The following is a 19110-nucleotide window of genomic DNA, read 5'->3' on the forward strand; positions in this document are numbered from 1 at the left end:
CCCTCACAGCACTGCAGCTGGAAGTCTCACATCAAAATGCTGGTAGCCCCGTTCTCCCTCCGAAACCAACCACGTCCTGGCTGTGTGACTTTAGGCAAATGACTCAATCTCTCTGGGCCTAAGTTCCTTCATTGACAAAATGGCTCTGACTCGAGATAGGGAAAGAACAGGAGATTCTTCCTCTGCCTTTTCTCGCATCTGGTGGGGGCCACAGTTCTTGGCTAGCAGAGTCCTCCTCCGCTTTCTGAACCTCACGTGGCCCTCTGCCCTGGGTGCCCGCGTCATTCGCATCCTAATTCAGCACAGCCTCGTCTGCGCTGGTCCCATGTCTTCCAACGAGGTCACAGCCCAGCACGTGGGGTTAGCACCTGAACACATCCTTTTGGAAGCCTGCACTCCGCATCCTTCAGGGAGCAGCACTGAGTGGGCAGCTGACAAAGCCCTGCTTTGGGGAAGGGATGGATATGTGGGGACAAGGGGCAGGCAGTGTGACCAAAGCACAGGGACGCATGGGAGTGTGGCCAAGCAGAATGGGGAAGTGGACAGCAGGCAGCGGGTATGGGAGATGAGAAGATACAACTGAGATGCGCAGGCCTGCACCTCTCCCAGCCCTCTCCAGCTCGTGCTGGCATGTACCCTAGAGACCCGACATGCTGGGCAGTCACGGTCACCCAGATTTTCACTGCTAGTGCACCTGAACTGAAGCAGAAACTTCCTGGCAAGGAAGTGTTCTCTGCTCTGGGAAGCCAGGGGTTAAAGCTGTCCCCTTTACTGCATATATGCTGCCTGAGTGCGTCCTGACGGGCAGTGGGGGAAACCAGAAGGGGTCTTTCCCTGACCAAAAAAAGGAACCATGTCTGTGGGTGCAGACATATATATGCATATATTCTAGCTCATCTATATACCCAGCATCTGAGTATCTATCTGCTGACATATGTATCATTATGTGTTCACATGACCGGAAGGCATGTGCTGGAAAGAAATGTCCACTTGCTATGCGGATGCCTCTGCGAGTCCATCTGTTCCCTCGCCACATAGTTGCATAGTGCTGGCTACATCCTAAACATGCTCTAGAAAAGGAATGAGTCAAGACCAAACAAACAAAAAAACAAAACCTGCCTTTGGGGGCCAGTGTTGTTGTGCCACCTGCAGGTCCAGCATCCCATATTAGTGTTGGTTTGAGTTCTGACTGCTCCACTTTTAATTCAGTTCCCTGCGAATGGCCTGGGAAATCAGTAGAAGACGGCCCAAGGGTGTGGGCCCCTTCAACCACATGGGAGACATGGAAGAAGCGCCAGGTTTCTGGCTTCATATCAACTTAGCTCTGACCTGGCCACTTGCGGAGTAAACCAGGTGATAGAAAATTCATTCTCTCTGTCTCTGTCTCTGTCTCTCTCTCTCTCTCCTAAAAACAAATAAAGTAAATCCTAAAACAAATATTCCTGCCTTTTTGGAGTACATATTCTGGTGGGGAAGGAAGAACTAATGGATTCATTCAAGCAATTGCAGAACATGCTAGAAGGCATCAATGGGGAAAAGCAGAGATAGGAAAACAATGATGAGCACTGCAGAATGGGGGAGCTGGAGCCTTCAGCAACAGTGGAACTTGAGAGCTCACAAGGCATGACACAATCATCCTCCCAACAACCTCTACAGACTGAGTACAGTCCTCCCCAGACACGGCAAACACAGGCCCAGGATCTACAGCTGCTGGCCAGGGTTGGCAGGATGCCTGCCCTCCATCTCCAATTGTACGAGTCTTGCTCATTGCCTCAGTTCTCACTGGTGCCTGGGGCAATCTTCTGGTTGGGACCTGGATCCTGGGATCCTGTCCTCCAGAGGGAAAGGAAGAATGAGGCATGCTGACTACAGACAGTGGCCTATCAGAAGGTTCAGCTGGCACAGTGGACAGGCATTCTTCAGCTGCCGCATGGCAGGAGGCCACTTTACAGATTAGAAAATTGAGCCCAAGTGAGACTCACTAAGATGTTTGAGGTTGTAATGATGGGACAGTGAATCCAGACCCAATGCACTCCAAGCCCCACACCTAGGGGTCCCCTCCCCCGGCAGCATTCTATTCTACAAACTAAGCTGCACCTGATGGGTCATCCTTTTGATCTTGTCTCCCATGCCAATTCCTGACTCTAGACTTGGTGTAAAACACAGGTTCCATCACCAAGGCACAGGCCAATAATCGACAGGTGGGCTGAGTTTCTTTTTACACAAAAATGAAAGTAACACCCTCTTGCACATGAGAGTTGGGGGCGGGGGGCAGAACAGAAGACAGTTCAGGCCATGTTAAGAAATCCCCCATAAGGGCTCAGCACAATAGCCTAGTGGCTAAAGTCCTCATCTTGCATGCGCCAGCATCCCATATGGGCGCTGATTCACATCCCAGCACCCTACTTCCCATTCAGTTCCATGCTTGTGGCCTGGGAAAGCAATTGAGGATGGCACAAAACCTTGGGATCCTGTACCTGTGTGGGAGACTTGGAGAACACTCCTGGCTCCTGACTTTGGATCGGCACAGTTCTGATAATTGTGGCCACTTGGGGAGTGAATCATTGGACGGAAGATCTTCCTCTTTGTCTCTCCTCCTCTCTGTATATCTGACTTTCCAACAAAAACAAATAAATCTTTTTAAAAAAAAGAAAGAAATTCCCCAGATTGTTCAGAGGGGCATCAGGAAAACAACCCTCAAGTTTACTGTTTGCTTTCGACTTGGAACTGCCTTGCAACACCTACCAACTGGGGAAATGCAAATCTGTGATGGCCTTGAGACATGGCCACCTTGACATTCAGAGCGGAGGCAGATGGCATGTGCTTTAGGCTTTGCAACCCATGCGTCTGTGTCATGGCTATTCAGTGTTGCAGAGGGGCAGCAGCCATAGGCAACCAGTCAAGGAATGAGCAAAGTGTGTTCAATAAAACCGTGTTTACAAAAAAATGGGCAGTGGGCCAGAGTTTGCCGATTTCTGGTTTAGAACAGACAAAGCAATAGAACTAATTAATGGGAAACTACCGTGTGCCAGGAGCTCCATGGAATGCAATCTCCTTTCCTGATTGGGCATCTGCTGAGTGCTGGCCGCAGGCCGAGCGCTGTCCTAGGCACAGGAGATTCTACACGGTCAAAGACAAAACCTTGTTTTCTTGAAGTTTCCTGAGCAGGGAACCCTGCCAGCATCCTCCCAGAACACAGCCTCACCTAAACTTCCCAGTTAAAGAAAAGAGGCCCAGGAAGGGAGCCTTCGCAAGCTTGTGAGGGACAGAGATCAGAGTCTAAACCAGATCCCATGCCAGCCCTCAAATCAAAGGTGAGACCGGCCAGGCAACCTGCCTTCAGGCAAGCCTAGCTGCTACCATGGCAGCTCCTGCCCAGCACTGGCCCATGCTGCGACGGCCAGAAAAGAGTAAAAACAGTGAAAACGACCCAGTCTGTCTAGAGCAGCCAGTGCAAGATGGGGCCACCCTGTCTGCGTCAGGATGCAGACACCCCAAGGACAAGGAGGTCCCCAGAGTGGAGCAGGCATTGAGGCTGATCAATACTGCTGTTGGAAGGAGGTCTGCCTGCCATCTCTGTCTTTGCAACTTTGTGGGGATTCAACTCTGAAATCAAAGAGCCCCCATGATGTGAATTCAAGAGTAAAGAATGGGGCCAGCGCTGTGGTGTGGCAGGCCAGCACATCTGCTGTGACACTGGCAATAGTATATGGGTGTTTATTCAAATCATAGCAGCTATGCTGCCAATCCAGCTCCCTGCTAATGACATGGGAAGAAGCTCCTGGCTCCTAGCTTCAGATCCTCCTAGTTGCAGTCATGTGGTGAGTGAACTGGAACATTGATAACCTCTCTATCCTTCTCTCTCTGTCACTCTGCCATACTAATAAAAAAAATAAATCTTTAAAACAAAGCTGCATCTATCTCCACCCTACCCTGCAATAAGTCTGAAAAAAAAATAGAATGGCGGGGTGGGCACATCTTGCTCCTGCTTCATACATCAGGAGTCCTCAGTTTTGTTTGCGTGCTTGTTGCCAAGGACCGGGCACTAACTAGTTGGGGCTTTGCATGCCATGTTATCTGTGTGGTGAGGGCCGCACTGGCCATTGCCAAACAGAAGCTCAGCATGCCCTAGCTGGAACAGAGAGTACATCAGGAGAGGGAGTGTGTGTTCACAAAACTTTATTCATAAACATTGAAGTGTGAATTTTCTCTGAGGTTTAACATTACAAAACAGCCTCCCCATGATGTTTTTAGATTTAAAAATGCAAATGTTTGCATCTGTATTTAATTGATACTTATATGTGACAGCATGAAATTTTAAATGTGAAAAGCGTTTTAAAATGCTATGAAATCATTCTTAGTTTGCAGCTCGTACAAAAGTCAAGCACGGGTTGCAGTTAGCTCTCAGGTCACAGGTTGCGGCTCCTGCATCGCAGACGTCACAGCTAAGCAGGCTGGTCTAACTCCGAGCCTGGTCGGCATCTCTGCTCGTACCACACGTGTGGAGATGGTGCCAGAGCCCATCTGTTTCCAAGAGCAAGGGCCTTCATTCACCCATAGTTTATTCTTTGGCCCTTTAAAATGTTCAAACTGGGGCAGGCGTCTGGCAAAGCTACTAGATGCTGCAACCTGCAGCAGAGTACGTGGAGTAGAGGCCCAGCTGTGCTGCTGTTCCAGCATCCTGCTAGTGCAGGCAACAGGTGATGTGCACAAAGCTGGCTCCCCACCACCCATGTGGGAGACCCACTCTGGGTATGAATGAGTTGATGGTAACACACTCGCCTCTCTCCCTTTCAAATAAAAACACAGAATAAGATAAACTATGAAGTAGGAAGCCTCTACTAAGCCTTTCATCAACTTTCAAAAAGTATACAGGGATTTATTCTCATTCCACAGATGAGAAAACAGAGATGTGGAGGGAGACCTTCTGAGGCACTAAGGGACACTACCTTTTCCTTGAGGAATCTGGTAGCACATAACTAAACTGGCACCGGGAACCCATACGGGCACTAGTTCATATCCTAACCACTCCATTTCTGATCCAGCTCCCCACATACAGCCTGGGAAAGCAGCGGGGGATGGCCCAAGTCTCTGAGACCCTGCACCCACATGGGAGACCTGGAATAAGTTCCTGGCTTCATATTGGCTCAACTCTGGCTTTGGTAGCCATTTAGGGAGTGAACCAGCAGATAGAAAATTTTCCTGTCTTTCCTCTCTGTAAATCTGACTTTCCAATGAAAATAGATATTTTCTTAAAACTTTTAAAAATAAACCACAGACAATAGAATTGATTAAAAAGAGAATGAGAAATTTTACATTTCAAAATATGTGTATGTAGAGCCTAGTATGGTAGCCTAGTGCCTGAAGTCCTTGCCTTGCATGTGCCAGGAACCCATATGGGCACCAGTTCTAATCCCAGTGGCCTCACTTCCCATCCAGCTCCCTGCTTAAAGCCTGGGAAAGCAGTCAAGAACGGCCCAAAGCCTTGGGACCCTGCACCCACATAGGAGATGCAGAGGAGGCTCTGGGCTCCTGGCTTCAGATCTGCACAGCTTTGGTCATTGTGGCCACTTGGGGAGTGAATCAGCAGACCGAAGATCTTCCTCTCTGTCTCTCCTCCTTTCTGCATATCTGACTTTCCAATAAAAATAAAATGAATCTTTTAAAAAAAATATGTGGAAGTAATTCCAGGTGGGTCAACAGGCAGAGTTTGGTCAGGAGGCATTTCAGCTGGAGGGATGGAGGAGAGCAGCACTTCGATCACCAGGGAGGAAGGACACATGAGCAGGAATAAACAGAAACAGCAGAGAAAGGCAAGCTCCTGGAGAGGCAGCTGGAGGCCGTGTAGAAGGCCAGGAGTGACCAGCTGTGCAGAAGTGACTGCAGAAGCCCTGGGTGGCGGGCTGGGCCACAGGCACCTGCTGCGGAGGAGTACACAGAGCTTAAGTGGCTGGGCTGGGGACACCCATCTGCTCTGAGGTGAGAATCGTGCCAAGGCTAGTGTATTGGCAGCACAAGAATGAGCAATCTCAGAAGGAGCTGGAAGATGGAACAAGGAGAAAGCAGATTAGGTGTAGCAGGGGGTTCAGCCAACCTGATGTCCCTGCTCGGGCCTCACTCTGACCCGGCCTCATGAGATGGAGCGGCAGGGCTGCCACCAGGTCTGGAGCTCTTGTAGCAGTTCAGTTCTTTTCTCAACCCCTCGCATACTCTGATCCACATGGCCTTAGCAACGAACCTTTGAACTGTCCCTCTTGACAAGGGGAAATGAATTGAGAGACCAAAGTCTCAAATGAGATCACACGTTGAGATTTCCCGTGACAACTTGCAGGTACTGAGGGTCTGTGATGTGTCTGGCTCTGTAATAAGTTCTTTCCACAGATATCCCATTTCATCCTCCCAACTTTATGAAGGATCATATTATGTATATATAAGTATGAATATACATGCACACTAATAATAATCAATGCTATACTAATTCTGTCCTAGGACAATAGTCTATGTTATGCTGATAGGGAATCGTAAAGGTAGACTAGTTATTCCCTGACCCACAGTAGACACACATGAGATTCAGTTCAGGTTGGAGGCTGCAGTCTTTTTCTTCAACACTTTCACACCTTCCAAAATACCCTGGAGAACGAGAACCAGCAGGAGAGAGGAGGGAGATGAAAGCAGGGGCTACTGTCTGGGAGTCACAGGAGTCCCATGATCTCCCCAGATGAGAAAAGAAAGGGCGTGTCAGGAGAGGAGCAGGTGGATGAACCTGCTGTGTGATGCCAGACAGGAACAGGATTTTCAATGAAGGTCAGCTCCTCCCAAGTGAAAGATCGGGCCAAAGAGCAAATGTTCTCTCAACTTCGGCGCCCAGGCGGAGCAGCAGCAGAGGCAAGGCTGGCCGCAGCCCAGCGGGCAGAGTTGTGTAAGAGCAATCACGGCCCTGCCAGCTCACTGCAGAACACCAGGGCAGCCTTCGGAGCAGAAAAACAAACTCTGGAATGCCTGCCAGACAGGGACAGTCCAAGAAGTAAACAGAGGAGTGATCACACCCCAGGGACCCCACAACACTCCTCCCTGTCCTGCTGGGCTAATCACCAACCCGGTAACTGACAATGACGGGCCACTGACGTGTGAGTCACGCGTGCCCAGAGTTTGACACGCTGCTTCTCTTTGATCACCATGACGCATCTGAGGCAGTGGACGGGAGAACGATGGCTAGTGGTCCACAGCATGGCAGGCTAACTATGGGTGACAACGGTTAATTAAATACTTGACAATAGCTCATAGAGAGGACTCAGAGTGTTCCCAGCACAAAGAAATGCTACGTGTCTGAGCTGATGGGTGCACCGGAGACCCCGACCAGATCCTTCCACACTGTACACACGTCGGATGTCCCACTGCACCTCATTAAACAGGCAAAGTTCTTCTGTGCCAATTAATTTTTAAGAACTTTATTTATATTCATCTATTTGAAAGGCAGAGTGAAAGTGAAAGAGTTAAAGAAACTTTCATCTGCTGGTTTCCCTTCCCAGATGCTCATTACAGCCAAGGCTCGGCTAAGCTGATGCCAGGAATGCAGGACTGGATGGGGTCTCCTATGCACAGGGCAGAGCTGTCCTCTGCTGCCTTCACAGCCACTTACTGGGAAGTTGGGCTGCAGTGAGCAGCCAAGACTTACATAACACTGTGATAGGGATGGGGTATCCCAAGTGGTGGCTTAATTCACTCTACCACAATGGCCACTCGTAAAAATATTTTTAAGTAATAACAGAAACTAACCTGAAGGAAGATGACATAATTTTTCCCATTTTAAGATGAATACGTTAAGGATTACAAGGTTGCCTTGGATCATCAACCTATTTAACTATAGAGCTGGGATTGGAACCCAGGCCACGGGACTCCACAAATCACACCCACGGTCACCACACAACAAGTAGGTAGCTGTACAAAATATAAAGATCTGCCATCCTGGGATTACGTGGCCCGCGGCACGACCACTTCCACTTCTGGCTGGTGATCTTGGACTGCAGCGCTATGTGCACATTGTCAAATGGGTAAAATCAGACCTCCAGCATCTAGGATAGGAAAGATCAGCACGGGGCAGAGAAGTCAAGAAGTAGCCAGCAGTTCTTCCATAACTGTGACTGTCCTCGTAGGGCTCCCAGTCACTGACACCGTGTAGAGTAGGGCATAGGCCTTCCCTGAACGCCCCCTGCTAGTCCTCAGCCTCCGTGGAAAGTAGTCCATCCTCCTGGGTTACAACCTCTGCTTCATGAACTCCCAACACGGACCAGCCTCTTCCTGCTGAAGAAATACATTCTCTGAGGATCCAGCCCAGGCCTGCCTCTATCTCCCGCCGCCAAAGTCAGCCCTTAGCCCTCTCTCCCCTTCAACTGTCGACCCACTGTACCCTTCTCGGGGAACAAGTAACTTGAGAAAGGCAGACAATTCAACCACGTCAATGTTCCTACAAAGCTACCTCAAAAAGTCCCTGGAAAATAGAATTTAAAAGTTAAGTTTATTTGGTGCAAACATTTTTTGAAATCCATGCATAGGAGGGGTCTTCATGAAAGTGCATGAAAAATGCACATGATGAAAAGGCAGTGCATGGATTTCAAAAAGATTGTGCACCAAAGTAAACGTTCTTTAATTCTGTTTGCCATGAACTTTGTGAAATGCCTTTTTCTGGAAGTCAGAGCACACAGTATGGTGTGTTAGGCAAAAAAAAAACAAAAACATGAGCTCATCAGAGTGGTCAGACAATATTTTTAAATGAAGTTTCTTAACTCATCTAAAATCAAGACCTTCAGACAAGATCACCCTTCAAAGTCACCAATTCCATAAATATGAAAGTACCAAATGCAGGAAAGCCTTTTCCCCCACTGGCAAAATTTCTCCTTACTACTCCATCAACTTCCAGATCTCTGTCTCCCCATCTAAGGCAGAGGGTTCATGTATGTGTGTGTGTTTCAATATAATTGCTTTCCTTTCTAATCTTGAGTACTTTTATTATACCCATGTTGGGAGTCTTATTCCAAAAAGGCATCCAGTATGCCAAAAAGGTCAGTGGCATTTTATAAAGCTACTGGAAGCTCTCCGGGCCTTGAGGGCCAGGCCCACGGGAGCTTGCACGTTCCTTGCACTTCATGACAGCAGTTTCCAAAGCTTCCTAACAGGTTGAAAGAACAAACTGATGCCAGGCCCGGCAGCGTGGCCTAGCGGCTAAAGTCCTCACCTTGAACCTGCCGGGATCCCATTTGGGCGCCGGTTCTAATCCCAGCAGCTCCACTTCCCATCCAGCTCCCTGCTTAAAGCCTGAGAAAGCAGTGAGGACGGCCCAAAGCTTTGGGACCCTGCACCCGCACGGGAGACCCGGAAGAGGTTCCAGGTCCCCGGCTCTGGATCAGCACAGCACCAGCCGTTGCACTCACTTGGGGAGTGAATCATCGGATGGAAGATCTTCCTCTCTGTCTCTCCTCCTCTCTTTGTATCTTTGGTTTTTTTTTTAAGATTTATTAATTTTTTGTTACAAACTGATGCCCCTTAGAAATCTTCCTGCTTTATCAGCAGTTTTGAACATCAGAGAGTGAAGAAACAGCAAGAATGACCCACTTCTTACTTTGCCAGTTACTGCCATTTATCCTGCTATGTGTAATTTCATGTTTAATTATCTGTGCTATCTTTGTGACACACGAACTACGAGGGCAGGGCAATGCAGAACACCATTGACCCTTAATGTATGGAACTACAACAATGAAGACCACCATTGTCCTCCTCAAGTTCATACGGAGGTATCGGGAGGTAAGTGCTTAGGTAGTGACTAAGTCACGAAGGCTCAGCCCTTTTGGGTCCAGAGAGCTCCTCTGCAGCTCTGCCCCGGAACAACACAGCAGAAGAGAACAAAAAGCAGAAAGCCCTTCACCAGATCCTGAATCTCTCTGGAGTTTGCACTTCCCAAGTCTCTGAAGCAGGAAAGATGAATGTCCACTGTCAATGAAGCACCAGTCTATGGCATTCTGGTGGGGCAGCACTAACGGGTTAAACAACAGTGCTCTGGTAAGCGCTGGCTGAATGTGGGAATAGAAAGCATTTGACCACACAGAGCTTCCCTCCTCATTCCCATGGGTAAATACCTTTCTCCCTCAGGTAAACCCCTAGACATTTTCTCTTGGCCTCAGCCACCTGTTTGGAGTTCTTAGTCTCTCCTTTTTGTCTGGGCCACATGGAGGACAAGTTGCTGGAGCCTCTGCCCTCCCGGGTCAGGCCTTGGCCGTGGCTTCTCACCCACATGGATGCTTTCCTGCTCTCTCTGGGCACACCACAGAGGAAAGACTATGCTTCCTCTAGAAACTGCTAGTCTACACAACTACTGAATTGCCTCTTACTTGTGGGCGTATTTGGAAGTCATGGCAATAAATGAAAGAGGAAGCTTTGCTTCCAGTGTAACCACACCAAGCCAAGTACAGGGTCCTTCACAATGATACTTGTTGGCGATCCCACCACCCAAACTGGAGTAGACATACAGCATTCCTGGTAGACCACATGGTAGACCCCAAAACAAGTCCCAGTCACATTCACAGAACTGAACTCAGGCCAGGCATCTTCTCTGAGGATTGCGGACACAAACTGGAAGTAAACAGCAGTTGATCCATGGAAAGGAAACTCTTTCTCAGTGCTTGCCTTCAGCAGTGGGAGCTCCAACCTTCAGCCCCTGTCCTGACTTCTTTCTGTGCTGCTGAAGGTAAAAGCCAACCACAGCCCAAGGGCATGGCTGGAGTCCTAGGCACACCACTCTCTACCTTGTAGCACAGTGAACCCAAAGAGTAAATCAACCTTGGAGCTACTCTTACCCTTGGCTTTTGCCAGATCAGAGACAGGCTGATCCCTGCCCTGCTGTCAGAACGGGGTCTCAAACTGCTCTCCACACTGCTGCTGCTTGGGCTCCCCGGCATGGACTGAGGCTTATTTGGAAATGGATCTTGTTCTGTTTACTCAGAAAGTTCTGTGGCAAAAAACAAACAGAAATAAACTCTCCTTACAAAGCAAAACCCTAAATTAGTTTTGTTCAAGAAACTTCACAGTTATGTCTTTAGGAAAAAACAAAGTGGTACATGAAAAAACGACTGGTTTCTTCTGCCTGCCCTGCGATTCCCATAAGAGCAGCATTTGAGTAAGCCAGGCAGAAATTCTAATGCCTAGTCATCCCATGTGGATAGCAACCACGGCCTTGACAGTGTTCAGACTGCAGAACTGAATCGTGTTTCAGCATTTGTTTGAGCTCTTTAAGGCCAGCATTCATGCTTCTGGCCTATCATATAAGGGGACAGTTCTGGTGTTGATAATCAACCACTCCTATGAGCTGCGAAGTTGAGGAATATGTCATTGGCAGAAACATAAGATGTATGAAACATAACAGTGAGACACAACTTTGGGCAGAGTCATTTTTCTAGAGTAGGATAGTACTGACTGGACTGGAATGGGAGACATTAAGTCCTTAGGTGACACACACCTGAAGAAGCTGCTATAAAATTTCCTCACATTCCATTCAGAGAAGGGAACTAAAAGGCAGATGTTTGATCATACAGAGGCTGTGGGGCCACAGCCAAGAGGCTCCTCTGACAGAATGGCAGCCATCAGCATGTGCATGTGCTGGAAAGTGGGCCTGTTTGGGTTGAACTAAGCTTCAATCCCCATTGACACATATAAGAGCTGAATGGGTGTGGGACAGACTGGACAAGTCCGTAGTACATACGGGCAAGTACAGGAACCAGGGCAGGGGGCGTGCCTGGTGGGGTTTTTTGTGGGTCACTCCGACTAGGCTGCAGCTCTAACTGGGTTGTGTGAGGGCCGAGTGTGAGGAGGGCAGAATCAGGCTGGACTGCAACACCCACTGGCTCCAGTGGAAGACAGGGATGGAAACAGAACTGACCCAATAACTGCAACCACCAGCTGATTGGGGCGACAGACTGTGTTGGGCCCTGTACTGGCAAGCACACACAAGAATCTGGTCTGGGATCACCCCAAAGATTCTTTGGGTATCTCCCCATTTGAATTGCTGGACTCAGCACCCCAACCATGAAGAGAAGTGCAGGTTCCATGGTCTGACCATGGAGTGCAAGGGTCAAAGCTGAGCCTCCTCAGAGGCTCAGACGGAGCAGTGGACAGCATATCCAGGTGCGCATAGATGATATGGCAGCCCATCAGAACCAGCAGAGGACACCTGGTACCACAACAGAGAATGGAGGACAGAACAAATCATTCAACTGCCCCAGCCAAGTGTTGACAGTAAAAATCTGAGCAAACGGAGACTCTAAGATGGACTATGTCAATCAGTGGATTCTGCAACAACCTCATTGTGCTTGCAATGGTGAGACTGGCAGCAATTCAGAACTGTTGAACTATCAAAACCACTTGAGCAGGACCCTCGGAGCGTGCCCCATATTAGGGACCTCAGTTGGTGGGAGAATGGGTGGGGCTTCTCCTTTTATCTCCCTCTTTACCTGAGATACAGGGGGGAAAAAAAGGCAATGTGGAAACAATAGTCTTATCCACTTTCCTGTAGCCCTTGAACCTTTGTGCCCTACTCAACTATGTACAGATTGTCAAAATAAAGCAATTTTTTTAAAAAAAGAAAGTAAGTAAATAAAGAAGGCTGCTGTGAAGATTGAATATGCCTCACTTAGAACAATAATTCCGGGCTCGGCAGTGTGGCCTAGTGGCTAAGGTCCTCGCCTTGATCCCATGTGGCCGCTGGTTCTAATCCCGGCAGCTCCACTTCCTCTCTATCTCTCCTCCTCTCAGTATATCTGACTTTGTAATAAAAATTAAAAAAAATAAATCTTTCAAAAAAAAAAAACAATAATTCCCAGAATTTACCACGCAATCTGGGAAACTCAGATGTTTAAGGACATAAGCTCTGAGTTACACAGATTGGACTCATGTCTAATGCTGGAGCCTGAAGACCTTCCAAGTGAACAGGAGGAACCGACAGCTACCACCACTACACCAGATGCAGGAGCCTGCGCTTTCTCCATACCCGCATTCCCCAGCAACAAAGATGTGGCGCGATTCAGGAGAAGGCACTAGGTGGCTGGAAAGACCCTGTCAAATGGGGCTCAAAAACATTCTAACAGTTTCAAAAGGGACGACCAGGAGAGACCCAGACCCATTTGCATGGGCAAGTTTGGGTATTTTGGTGGGTCACTTGGTGACACGACTTGGTGGTCACAGCCCCTCCTTTTTTGCAAGCGAACACTCTCTGCAGGGCCTTTTCTGTAAAAAGGAAACCACATCATGACTGCTTTCAGACAGGTTTCAGGGCAAGCTTCATGCTCCATGAGTCTCATTAGTGAAAGGATCCACTTCTGCTTGAATATCACAAGTACCCCAACGACGGGACTGAGGTGCACAACAAGTCCCTAAAAGTGACATTTAATTTCATTTTGACAAGCACATCTACAAGCATTATGGCATGTTAGACAACGTTCTAATCATTTTATAAAAAGTGGAGTCATTTAATGATCCTAATAACCATATGACCCAATTATGACTACTGCTCTTTTTTCAATTTCATTATGAATTGAGCATTTTAGAAGAGAACGAAGTGAGTCATAGGGTGGCTAACTGACTTACTCAAGGTCCCACAGCAAAGCCAAGATTCGACTCCAGACACTTAGTCTAAATTTTCTTAATTGGATTTTCTTTAAGGTTTATTTTGGGCTGGCATTGCCATACAATTGGTTGATCCACTGCTTCTGAAGCTGCTGGCATTCCACATGAGCACCAGTTCTAATCCCAGCTACTCCTCTTTCAATCCATTCCCCTGCTAATGTGTCTGGGAGAACAACAGAAGATGGTTAAAGTGCCTGGGCCCCTCCCATGCACATGGGTGACCTGCATGGACTACCAGGCTCCTGGCTTACTCCCGGCCCAAACACACACATTTGAGCTATTTGGAGAGTGAATCAGCTTACAGAGAACCTGCTCTTGTTCTCTCCCTGTCTCCCTTCTCTTTCCCCCCTCCTACTCTGCCTTTAAAATATAAATTTTAGAAAGTTCATTTATTTTCCTTTTTATTAAAAAACTGTGCCTCTATTTCTCTCTCACAGACACACAAAAGAGGGAGAGGGGGAGAGAAAGATTCCATCCATTAGTTTGCTCCTCAAATAGCCACAACAGTCACAGCTGGGCTGGGCCAAAGTCAGGGGCTAGCAACTTTATCTGGCTCTCCCATAAGCGTGGCAGGTACCCAAGTACTTGAACTGTCCCATACTGCCTCCATGGTGTTCAGCAGCAGAAAGCTGCATTAGCAGTAGAGCTAGCGCTTGGTCTCAGGTACTCCAGTATGAGTGGTGGGCATCTCAAGTAATGGCTTAATCTGCTCTACCACAATACCCACCCCTAACTCCACAATTTGGATTCTTAAGCACTGTGGTAAGTTGCCCAGCGCCATGCTTTATTGAAAATCTGTGTATCTACTAAAAATATTTTCAGTGGCAAACAAGAGACACTCAGTTTAGGTTGCCTTCAACAAACAGGAGAAGGCTGGAGGCAGCTAAGTGTCTTGTGCTTATGGGACAGTTCACCAGTGCCGTCACAGCTACAGCTTCTCTTCTTTTTCCTGCTTCTCAGTCTGTTGACTCATCTCATAATCACAAGATGGCAGCTGTACTTCAGATATCATTAATGTCAATCAACACAACTTGTACCTCATAAATCTGGGCCATTATTGTGTCAATTAACAAAACAAAATTGGGGGAAATGTACCGGGAACTCCTAAAACTTAAAAGTAAGAAAATGATCCAGTTTAAAAAAAGCGAAAGATCTGAACAGAATCTCATCAATGAACCTTTGCAGATCTGAAATCACCTTACCAAATGAAAGGCTGCTCCAGATATCAACAGGCAAATGCCAATGCAAACAAGCAGAGACCACCACAGAGCTGTCACAATGCCCAATGGAGTGACAGAAACTTTCATTCATTGCTTACTGGTGGGAAAGCAAAATGGTGTGGCTTTCCAGATGAAAGTGGGCAGGTTCTCACAAAACTAAACATGCTGTTACCGTACTGTCCAGCCAGGGCTCTCCGCGGCATTCACCGAATGTGTTGAAAGCTATGTCTACACAAGAACCTGTGTGCACATGCTTGTAGTAGCTTCATTCAAAAGTACCAAAACTGGGAAGCAAAAATATGCAGGAGGCAAATGGATCAGTCAGATGATGTACTTAGTACAAAGACAATGTGCAATTAACAGTTGGAAATGCTTGGAGTAATCTTAAAGGAATATGACTAAGCAAGAGAAGCCAATCTGAAAAGCCTGCATTCTGTATGAAGCCAACTATGTAACTAGCTGGAAAATTATGGAGCCATTATAGAGATGGCAGTGAATGTTAGGGGTTAGCAAGGAGAGAGAGATAAGTATAGTGGAGGAACAACACACCGCTGCATGAAACTGAAATGTTGGGAAACACTAGGCAGTTATTAACACACACAAACCTACAAAGTACAAGGAGAAAAACCCACCATTTACTAAGAACTTTAACTACTCATATCCCAACACTGATTTACATCGCCACTTTAATGCAAGTGATGGGAAATACGGGGAGAGGAGAGGAAGCATAGGACAACTTTTGTAAACCCAGGGCCACCTAAAGAGTATGACTTAAATGTGCACATGCAGTTTGACAACATTCATATCCATTGATCAAATGGTTCCACTTGTGATATTCTTTTAAAATATGGAACATACTAGACAGAAAACTTCACTTGCAGAAGAGCGAGAAAATTGGAGCCTATAGTTTCTTACTAATAGTCACAGGGATAAAAGCAGGCTTCAAAGTGGGATTTGAAGAGTTTATGGAAGGCCATGGGGAATGCCTGTAGAAGCACAAAAATGGAAATAGAATAACAACTATGTAAAGATTAAGTCTGTAAGTACAGAATGGCTTAAAATTAAATTTTTGTAAAACCTAACAAAGAGGAGGGGAAAAGAATATTGGGGGAAAGGAAAATACGGTCATTTTCTCAGAACTATACCTATGGAATACACAAAATCTGTCCTCTTTGAATAATAAAAAAGAAACGTTACTGCAGATTACAGTCACTGTTAATGATAATTGTATTACGTTATCAGGAGTCATGAGATCACAGATAACTTGAATTTTCTTTTTCAGTTTCTTCTAATTTGCTTTCTAGATCTTCAGTTGGCTTTGGCATCTGTGGATTCAACCCACTTGGATGGAAAATATTTTTTAAAAATTGCATCTGTACTGAGTATGTATAGACTTATTTTTTGCCATCAACATTTTCAAAGGCATTGCACTGTATTAGGTATTTTAAGTAATTAGATGATTTAAAGTATATGGGAAGATTGTATAGCTCACATGCAAATACTGCACATTATTCTATTAAGGTGAGCATGCACTGACATTGCTATCCCCTAGACGTTATGGGGCAACAGTATGTTTATATATAGATATATATGTATATGACCTATGAGTCCCTCAGTGATCACAGAAGAGCAAGGGGGAAAGCTGGATGACTAATAACACTCACACCCAATTACTCAGTAGCTTACTACTAAGTAGCAGTAAGGGGGCCATGGTCCTCAGTGCTTTCTCAAGGTGCAGCTCTTTTCGGGTTACTCAGAGTTGCAAAGCTTGATAGCATAGGGTCACTTACAGGCAGCCAGAACATTTGTCCTCTAAAGCACTTCAGCCACCAGATGAGCCTGAAGCACACAAAGATAAAAAGGCAAACAGAGACTCAGAGCAGGTGAGCGGGCTGACAAACTACTTGTTCCCTCACCAGCCAGCAAGTAGTTAATTATGAATTCTTGGTGAGAGGACAAGCATGGGAGATGTACAGATGAATGAATGAACTCTCTGACCTTTAAGAATTCCCAGTGTAGCCTGCCCAGAACCCTCAATCTTCCAAACCTTTCCAATGCACCTGTAAAAGAGGCCAGGATGACAGATGTGACCAGGACCCTGTCAGCAGCATCTCCTACGTAGTGTCGTCCTAGGAGGCAGAAACCATCCCAATCCTCATTTGGCAGTACCTGCTCACTCAGGCTGACTTGGAGTCAGGGAGTTTAGTTGTGACTCTACCCCCTCCTCAGCCCTGTAACATCAAGCATTCAGATCAAGTACTGGTGATTCAAGATCAGAATGACTCACTGTTTCAAATCTGCATACTGTGAATGGTAACAGTATTGACCGCTTGGAGGAGGCTAAGATACAAAGAGAGACAATACAACTTGCTCTGCACCGATCTACCACAAACCTGATTTACAAGCATCTTTTCGTAAAAAAAATGGTTTATTTTTATGTGAAAGGCACATTTTGATAAAGAGAAGGACAGACCAAGAAAGAGAAAGAGAGAGAGTGAAGGAGAGAGATCTTTCATCCACTGGTTCACTCCTCAAACGGGCGCAACAGCTGAAGTTGAGCTGATTTGAAGCTGGGAGCCAGAAGCTTCTTCCACATCTCCCACACAGCTTCAGGGTTCCAAGGACTTGGGCCATCCTCTGCTGCTCTCCCAGACCATAAGCACACAGCTCAATCGGAAGTGCAGTAGCTGTGACATGAACTGGTGCCCTGAGAGAACGCCAGTGCTACCTCCCTCCTCTTACAACATGAAGAATGCAGGTGCTAAAATCCTTCACAGTAATGGAAGGGAAGGGTAAGGCTAGTAAATGGAAATGACCCACCATTCTTTTGATTTACCATGTATACCTTATTAATGATACCATCTTCGTTCCCTATGCCGGTTTTATTTCCACTGATATGAGCAACACCCAGTTGTAGACTCAGAACCTATAAAATCAGGGCTGTTTTGCTTCTGTTTTTATTTTCATAGAGGAAAGGGAATAGGAAAGAAGGTTTGAGTACATGCTCTGGAGTTGGCATTTCATCTCCTGAAGACCCAGGAAAGCAGGAGGTGGAGGCTGGCAGGAAAAGGGGCGGTTGCTTCCCCCAAGGAGCTCAGCTGCAGAAAGGGGCCACGGACTCTGGCTGACCTTGATCCTGTATAAGCCTGATCAGCTGGGAAATGCTTCTTAGCCAAACAGGTGTATAGGCAGGGAAGCTCACTGTGAGGACGGAACGCAAAGTGTCAGGACTAGGAAGGTGAAACCCCTGAGAGCACTGGGTGAAGCCTCCCACAGACCTTTCACACCCATTCATGCCGACCTTTCATGGGCAGAACATCTCTGCGGGTCCAGACCAATGTGTTACACCAAAACGAGGGCCTAGAGCTCTCATACCACATGGGAACTCCTGCCTGGGACCTTCAGGGAAACCACTGACATCTGAATCAGGTCCTGTGACCCTTGTGGCTCTGAGCCTCAGAGCAGGGGAATACCCTTTGTCTTCAACCCTGCCACACAGTTCCAGGGCTCACGAGAGAAAATGCCACCTTTGAATCATGGCCGTGCAGTGCTCTCTGGAGGCCTTGGCACGTGTCACCAAGGCCAATGGGAGGTGCATAACTCTGCCATGAAACATGTAAAACTCAGCCACGGGATTTGGTGTGGCCTAAGAATGCCTCATCAACCCAGGAACCAACCTGTGGGTGGCAAGGCTGAGAAATGCCATATGAAACACAACTGGCCTAGTTTACATTTTGTAATCATGCTGTCAATAGAGAAGAAACCCTGAGAAGGTATGTGACCTACCCACGAACATACAAGAGAAGTTAGATAAACCCAGAAACAACTCAGGGGCCCATTATCTCTTTCCCCATTGCCACATTACTAAGAACAAAAGATGAAGCAAAACATTTTAGAAGCAACAAACAGGAAAGCGGTGTGAAATCCAAAAGTGGGCGCTCATGGCTCTTTGTAATGCAACCTTGGCTAAGAACACTGAGCTGTGGCCCTATTAGCAATTGCCTTTCCCACCCCAACACACCCTGTAAGTGCAGGGTGCACTAACAACACAACCTCTAGGTCAAAGCACACTGCAAGCACTGCCATTCAGAATCTGAGAGCTAGAAGAGGCTCACTGATTTCCCTGTGCAAATGAGAAAAATACAAAGGGCCAGCGAGTGATGTGATCAGGGAAGCCCAGCTGGCAACGGCAGGGCTAACACCAACCCTACTATCACCCTTC

General features: G+C 47.0%; 1 long non-coding RNA gene across 2 annotated transcripts in view; it reads right to left on the reverse strand.

The window, feature by feature from the left end:
- The window catches only part of LOC131481132 (uncharacterized), a 260332-nt gene that overhangs the window by 11093 nt on the left and 230129 nt on the right, over positions 1–19110 (reverse strand). Inside the window, exon 6 of one of the 2 annotated variants that reach the window (XR_009246053.1) lies at positions 1141–1224. The exons of the other annotated variant lie outside the window; for it this stretch is intronic. This is a non-coding gene — a long non-coding RNA (uncharacterized LOC131481132). Of the gene's footprint in view, positions 1–1140; positions 1225–19110 lie in introns of those variants that run through there. 2 annotated transcript variants of the gene reach the window in all.

The sequence above is a fragment of the Ochotona princeps genome, chromosome 9 (assembly GCF_030435755.1).
Source record: "Ochotona princeps isolate mOchPri1 chromosome 9, mOchPri1.hap1, whole genome shotgun sequence".
NCBI classification, from domain to species: domain Eukaryota; kingdom Metazoa; phylum Chordata; class Mammalia; order Lagomorpha; family Ochotonidae; genus Ochotona; species Ochotona princeps.